Source organism: Bos indicus, chromosome 8, assembly GCF_029378745.1.
Source record: "Bos indicus isolate NIAB-ARS_2022 breed Sahiwal x Tharparkar chromosome 8, NIAB-ARS_B.indTharparkar_mat_pri_1.0, whole genome shotgun sequence".
NCBI classification, from domain to species: domain Eukaryota; kingdom Metazoa; phylum Chordata; class Mammalia; order Artiodactyla; family Bovidae; genus Bos; species Bos indicus.
The window spans coordinates 3,802,008-3,810,673 of NC_091767.1; positions in this window are offsets into that span (position 1 = coordinate 3,802,008).

The window sequence follows — 8,666 nt, forward strand, 5'->3', positions numbered from 1 at the left end:
TCATGTTTGTCAGATTTCCAATTACCTCTTATTCTTGATTTCTAGTTTCATACCTTTCTGTTCAAAAAAGATACATGGCCTGATTTCCATCTTTTAATTGTGCTTTGAGTTGTGCTAATATATGATCTTTTCTGAACCACTTTCTATATGGACTAGAGAAGAATGTGACTGTTGCTGCTGTTCCATACATTTCTGTTGGTACTTTTGATCTAAGGTGCGGTACACATCCATAATTCCTGTGTGGATTTTATGTTTGAATTAGTCCCTGAAAGTGGGATATTGAAGTCCCTTACTGAATTTTGGTGATGGGGGGTGGGATGGAGGCCTCCTGCTTTGTCATCTTGGTCATATCACTTCAGGAAAACACACACACACACACACACACACACACTGTACAAAATAAATAAATAAGTTCCTACTAGCATGAGAACATATAAAATTCCACTATTTTTTCATGAAATTTATATACTAGCTAAGGTTTAAATTCTAAGAATTAACTAGAAGGAATTTTTAAGCACACTATTCATATTTAAATTTATACAAACTTATTTAGACGGCTTTATAGTGGCTCTTCATGGCAAATAGATGGGGAAACAGTGGAAAAAGTGACAGACTTTATTTTTTTGTGGCTCCAAAATCACTGCAGGTAGTGACTGCAGCCATGAAATTAAAAGATGCTTGCATCTTGGAAGAAAAGTTATGATCAAATTAGACAGCATATTAGAAAGCAGAGCCATTAGTTTGCCAACAAAGGTCCATATAGTCAAAGCTATGGTTTTTCCAGTGGTCATGTATGGATGTGAGAGCTGGACTATAAATAAAGCTGAGCACCAAAGTATTGATGCTTCTGAACTGTGGTGTTGGAGAAGACTCTCTAGAGTCCCTTGGACTGCAAGGACATCCAACCAGTCCATCGTAAAGGAAAGCAGTCCTGAATATTCATTGGAAGGACTAATGCTGAAGCTGAAACTCCAATACTTTGGCCACCTGATGTGAAGACCTGACCCATTGGAAAAGACCCTGATGCTGGGCAAGATTGAAGGTGGGAGGAAAGGGGATAACAGAGGATGAGATGGTTGGATGGCATCACTGACTCAAAGGACATGAGTTTGAGCAAGCTCCAGGAGTTGATGATGGACAGGGAGGCCTGGCGTGCTTCAGTCCATGGTGTCACAAAGAGTTGTACATGACTGAGCAACTGAACTGAACTGAATTGAACCATGGATCTCTGTATTTCCAATTTATCATAGAAAATACCTGAATGATTGTATTGAAAAGAACTAGTGACCTACACATCGACACTGTAGATTGGAAAATATATGAATACCTTTTAAAAATGTAAAAATTTTAAGTGTTGTATTTTTCTTTTTCATTTCTTTATTTTTGTTAATAAAATTAAGAATTTGGGCAGACAAAAATAATTGTATTCCACAAAAGGAGTTAGAATTTGTATTTTGATAAATACTAATATCTATTTACATAAGCAAAATTCTACTGCTTGTTTCTAAACCTAAATAGACAAATTTGTCAACACAAATTTGTAAGCCATAACTGGATACTGGGAACTTGATATTTATGTTAACTAGATTTCCAATCTGTTAAATAGGAAATATTTAAAATACTTAATTCCTGAAGCTCTCTGAAGGTAATGAAACTAGTACCACAGGGGAAAACATGAGCTTCAGAATAAAATAAGATAGGGTTCAAATATAGTCTAGAATTTACTCTGTGCTCTTAGTTGGGTTATTAACCTAATAGGTTAAGGAATGAGACCATCACTCAGTGTTCTCATTCAAATTTTGAAGATATTAAATCAATCAATCTGTAGAAGGTCCTCAGTACATTTCATGACATAGGTGTTCATTTCATCCTTCTCTCCTTTTCCTACATTTTACTAAATAGCTTTCTAAGTGTGATCTAAACCAGGAGAACTTGCAGAAAGTCCAAAGATGGACACTGAAGTTTTGAATGAATTCTTTAAATGTGCCTGTTGTAGATAAACGCATGTGTGTGCCTTTTATGCATGTTTATAAAATACTTTACATTATAGACTTTTTAAAAATAGTTTCATCAGTTTAAAAACCTTTACTCTTCTCTACTAACTCACTCTATCTTATTGTGAACAACTGATGACCATAAGACAGTTACTGGAGTCATGTTAGAATGTCTCATTCTTCAGGGCAAAAGGGACTCTATGAAATTTCATTCCTAATTCATTAAGTTTCTCTCTCAGGGTAAATTTGAGGGGCCAGTAATATAGTTTATAATATCATTTATTAACACTGCAAAGTTGCAAATACAAGAAAAATAGCAACGAGATTTTATCATCTGTTTCATCATCGCAACCTCATGGTTTGGGCTCTGGCGTGTGTTTTTCTTTGGCTTTAAGCCAATACCTGGCAGCCACATTTCCTGCTTGTGAAAATGATTCTCACTCTTTACTGGAAAACTCCTATTATTTCTCCCTTGAATTCTTCCTAAAAGAACTGGTTTCTTCATATTTATTCCTAGGGGGATTTTTGCAACTGTATCATCATTGTGTTGCAACTTGTATCCTATTGATAGCAAAACATACGTTTCCCTGGATAATGTCCTTGAGGGTGGACAATGACCCTCTCCACAGCTTCATAGGATCCGATGCATAGAGGTCCCCAGTATGGTTTTGTTGAATTAATGAAGATGTGAGCAAACAATTGGGTATATAATTGAGCATCCTTTTATTTCGCATTTAACAAAGTCAACATCCTGTCAGTCTGTGAGGGATTACACAGGATAGTTTTTTGCATAATTTGCAAGCATTTTATTTAAATTCTGGTCTTTTTATTGATTCACTCAGTCCTTGATCAATAAACATAGGTCACTTTGATAAAACTCAGTTTTGAAAAACATCTTTGACAATTGAGAGAGCATAAAACTGAATTTTAAAAAAATCATGCTCGTATTCCTAGGATACTGTCATTTTTAAGAAAAGTTGAACAGACTTGACTTCAGATAAAACTTTTTTGTTTGTTTGTTTTGTAGCCCAGGCTTTCTTCTGTATTTCACACAGTAGCAATGACAACTATTTAGCTATTCTCTAATAATGTTCTTGAACTATGATGTCTGTTTCATCTCACGATCTATATGCTTCAGAGATTATGTGAGCCCAGAACAATCCAGAAACAACTCCTGACCAGAAAAGAGAGCTGAGCATCACATCACTTATTCTGATATATTCAAACGGTTAAGTCACTTGACAGAAAAAAAAAAAAGTTAAGAAAAAGACAAGAGCAGTTAATGAATATATTTTTTTTACAGTTTGAAGGTAGGATTCTTAAACATCGATGAGGCAAAATATTTGTAGTAATAGAGGACAATTTGTGGATTGTTTTCAGTTTTTCCAAACCCAAGTGAACTCTTTCATTTTCCTCTCCCTTTCTTAGCCTATACACCCCTATTTCTGCATTTACCATCTATGAGCAGTGAAATCTAACTGTAAACTCTGTGATGTGATGCACCAGTAGATCATATGTCCATCAGATAATTTCTACTGTATTTCTTCCACCTTGAGTTCTTTGAAACTCAAATTGCATTTTCTTCAATCTTTTACTTCTAGCCCTTAAAGCCATCATTATTCTTAATACAGAGAAAATCCTCAACATCAAAATAACCAAGTAATAAACATATATACACCTACATGTGTGCATGTGTGTGGAAGGGTGTTTTTACATGCATGTGCTTAGTCACTAAGCTGTCTCTGAGTCTCTGTGACCCCACGGACTGTACCCACTGGGCTCCTTTGTCCATGGGATTCTCCAGGCAAGAATACTGGAGTGGGTTTCCATTCCCTTCTCCAGGGGATCTTCCTGACCCAGGGATCAAACCTGCATCTCTTGAGTCTTCTGCATTGGCAGGCTAAGTCTTTACCACTGATTCACCTGGGAAGCCCACACAGTATGTATATAAATATGCTCATTTTACATAATGGCTTTTAGTAACTGAATCAGATTGTACACAATGACTTTTAGAAACTAGATCCCCACAAATACACACATGCACACAATCACACACTGCATATATACAAATAAACCAACTTGACATGATGTTGCGTGTTCAGGGTACATTATCCCAATATGGTGCCTTGAATATTGGAGGAAGCTGAAGGAATTTGAGAAAGCGCAGGTCTGGACAGGACTTTCTGACCTTGCCCTGAAGCGGGTCATGAGACTGTCATGTGAGAGGTGCCTTTCCAGTACCCACAGAAAAGGAGCATCATTTCCTCCAGGGGAAAGGGACAGAATCTGAATGGACAGACCTTGCTAAGTTTCCTCAGTTGACTACTGTTTGCTCACATCTTTTTGGCTCTATCACTGTTTCCAGGACTCTCTGTTCTTCATCAAACCTGGTATGGAAACACTAAGTCTGATGGTGTCTTTGAGTCTTCATTTCCTTATGAAGGTTCCCATGTGGTACATTGTATGCTTTTCTGTTGTCAGTCTCTTTTGTTATGGAGACTCAGCCAAGTAACTAAGATGGGTAAAGGAATGATAATTTTCTTCTCCTAAAATGTTATTTAGTAACTAAAAAAGAAAAAAAGTCCACAGTGGTTTTTAGAAACTGGAAGCTCATTACCACTCTTCCTAGCTCTTGCATAACTCCCAAAGGAAGAGGTTTGGTCTCTCTAAGTGAGAATAGCTCTTAGTCATAAACAAAACATTGTACTCAAAACTAAAACTGTTTGGTGGCATTTTAGAGGGTTCTAAAGAGCTCTGGTAGTCCTTTATGTCTCAACACAGAAAGAATTCGGTGAGAAGCAACGTGATAGATGAGTGATTTATTAGAACATAATGCTTTTAAGGCTTACCAGTAGGTGAACAAGAAGGTGCTACACCTTCAAAAGTTAGTTTTATAGTCAAAGGAAAAGTGAGGAGGGGGAGAAGAACTTCTTCGTTTTTCTTGAGTAGACATCACACTTTCATCATCAGCTTTTCATCTATGTTAGGCAGGAGAGTTTTCTTGTCCTATGTGATCAAGCCAGGTCCACAAAATATTACTTCTTATGTGTGTGGAGAGCATGTCCTAACCTACCGAGCTCACTGGGCAGAATGTGGGGCTCTTGCCAACATCATTTTATTGTTTTGAGGCCAGTCTCATGCTTCTGTTATATGATTTCATGGCTAAGCAAGCCTGGTTAGTTTTGCGGTTAAGCAAACCTGCTTTCTTCAGTTCAGTTCAGTTCAGTTCAGTCACTCAGTCATGGCCAACTCTTTGTGACTCCATGGACTGCAGCACGCCAGGTTTCCCTGTCCTTCACCAACTCCCAGACCTTGCTTAAACTCACATCCATAGAGACAGTGATGCCATCCAACCATCTTATCCTCTGCCGTCCCCTTCTCTTCCTGCCTTCAATGTTTTTCAGCATCAGGGTCTTTTCTAAGGCGTCAGTTCTTCACTTCAGTCCTTTCAATGAACATGCAGGACTAATTTCCTCTAGGATTGACTGGTTTTATCTCCTTGCCATCCAAGGGACTCTCAAGAGTCTTTTCCAACACTGCAGTTCAAAAGCATCAATTCTTCAGCATTCAGCTTTCTTTATGGTTCAATTCTCACATCCATACATGACTACTGGAAAAACCATAACTTTGACTAGATGGAACTTTGTCATCAAGGTAATGTCTCTGCTTTTTAATATGCTGTCTCAATTTGTCATGCCTTTTCTTCTAAGGAGCAAGCATCTTTTAATTTCATGGTTTCAGTCACCATCTGCAGTGATTTTGGAGCCCAAGAAAATAAAGTCGCTCAGTTTCCACTGTTTCCCCATTTATTTGCCATGAAGTGATGGGACTGGATGCCATGATTTTTGTTTTTTTTTGTTTTGTTTTTTGAATGTTGTGCTTTAAGCCAACTTTTTCACTCTCCTCTTAAACTTTCATCAAGAGGCTCTTTAGTTGTTTGTGTTCTGCCATAAGGATGGTATCATCTGCATATCTGAAGTTACTGATATTTCTCCTAACAGTTTTGATTCTAGCTTGTGCTTTATCTAGCAGAGGATGTCGCATGATGTACCCTGCATATGTCAAATAAATAGGGTGACAATATACAGCCTTGATATACTACTTTCCCAATTTTAAACCAGTCTGTTATTCCATGTTCGGCTCTAATTGTTGCTTCTTGACTTGCATACAGATTTCTCAGGAGGCAGGTAAGGTGGTCGGGTATTCCCATCTCTTTAAGTATTGCCCACAGTGTGTTGTGATCCACACAGTCCAAAGCTTTAGCGTAGTCAATAAAGCAGAAGTAGATGTTTCTCCGGAATTTTGGTCTTGCTTTCTTGAGTAACCATTAACTTACAGGAGTCTCCCACATTTTTTTCTACTTACAGTCCCAGAGTGGGATTACCTGTTTGATCACTTACTTTGTCCTTTGCTCTGTCCCTGTCGAAACCAGCCTTCTTGCATGACCATTCACTATCTTATCTTGCAAAACATATACTGGGAGTGCTGAAACATTATGGAAATTATGTAGTTGTTAATGAAACTCACTGAACAATATCTTCCATTTCTTTCTTACCTGTTTTTTTCTCTATCAACCAAAAGTTCCTTTTAAATCGAGCAACCTCTTGCTAATGGAAAAATCAGGGAGTGAAAAATTATTTAAAATATTTAAATGTCCTTGTTAAAGTATCAAATATAATAGGGAGAAAGGAATCCCAGGATATAAAAACTCACAGCAAGATGGTTTCTTTCTTTTTTGGATTTTGACCAAAATACTACAGAAAGGCTTGGTTTTAAAACAAATCATCAAGTAGTTCTCAATTGTGTTTTTTAAAAATTTAGATATAAGATTCTCTGAGAGCTGCAAAAAAATAAAAAACACAAAAAAACTGTTCAACCAGCCAGACTCAGTTTCTCTATTCCTAGAAAGGCAGTTGATTCAACTCTCTGAAGTGTTTTGATACTTAATTAGTTTATACTTGACAAGCACTTTCAATGTGAAGGTCTCATTCAAAAGCACAGTATTATTAATCAGTGAATGCCAGATTCAGCAGTTTTCTTGCACATTATAAATTCTTAGCAACTCTTTCAGCAAAATGATAAATTATGTGTCCTTATTTTCTTTCTTGGGCATCTCTTTTATACACATTTCCAACCTGCTTTTAAAACATATCTGACAAACAATTATTTTATCTCTCTTTTACAAAGAATGCAGCCTAAAAGTTCATGACCATATTTTCTTAAGTATGTGTTTCTCTTATTAACACCATTTCCCAGTCTGTGTTCTTTGCAGTATCATTGTAACATAACTGATGGCATTTAATAAAATAGTCACATGGGAAATAAAATAGTAACCTTTTGAATTGTCAGTCTATTACTAATAGATTTAAATGAGAACCACATCATTTGTAAGCACATTTTATAATAACTATTGTAATTCATTGTAAAGTTTCAAATTTATACAAACACTGCTTTCAGTGAAAAGGGAAAATGTGAAGATCATGCTTTTGGCTCCACCATGGAGCTAAGATAAGTAACTGCAAGCTTTAGAACTGATGTCTCAAATGATATGAATCTAATGAGAAAGAATGGCCAAATTTATGATTCTTGTCTCTCCACTATACGTGTACTGAAATCTTTATAACAATATAAAAAGCAGATAAATATAAGCATGCATCTCTTCAAAAGATGGCTTGTTTGGATGTTAATTAGTCTTCAGATTTTTATTTCAAAAGCAAATATAGGGGAAGAGACGATTGCTTTTTGGGTACACTCTACTAAGAGCTCCTATTAAGCAAAGAATGGTAGCTCATTTATCTAGTTACTGGGCTCCTGATTGAGTCCTGGCTCTTGCGCTTACTACCTCTGAGAGTTTTAGCAGGATATGTAACACCTGTCTCAGCCAGAAACAAGGTTGAAGTAAAGTTAGATAAGTGAATGTATGCAGAATCTAAGTATAGTGGCTGGCACAGTGGAATTCAGAGTTCAAGTGAATGCAAATTGATATGTGATGCTATTCTTACCATGATATTTTTTCTGCACCTATCAGTATGTGATTCATGAAAGACACTCAGTATTGTTGAATTTAAATGACAGAGCAAGAAGTTTTAATAATTCATGAAAGCAAGCAAGGATCACCAACATTATCATCATCATTATCACCTTCAAACATTCAACGTGTGGAAAATATGTTAACTAAATAAATAACCAGGCTGCGATGGTGCACAAGCACCGTGTAGAGGAGCTACCCCACATCCAAGGTCAGGGACAGAAGCCGGGAGGACCCCATGCCTGAGGGGCGGCGGCCAAGAGGAGCTAACCCACATCCAAGGAGCTGTGGATGCGTAGGCACAGGAGGGCCTAGAGGAGCTATTCCATGTTTAAGGTCAGGAGGGGAGGCGGTGAGGAGATACCCCTAGTCCTAGGTAAGGAGCAGCCGTGAAGAGATACCCCACATCCTAGATAAGAGAAACCCAAGTAAGACGGTAGGTGTCACAAGAGGGCATCAGAGGGCAGACACACTGAAACCATAATCACAGAAACTAGTCAATCTAATCACACGGACCACATTCTCGTCTAACTCAATGAAACTAAGCCATGCCCTGTGGGGCCACCCAAGACAGGCGGATTGTGGTGGAGAGGTTTGACAGAATGTGGTCTACTGGAGAAGGGGTATTCTTGCCTTGAGAACCC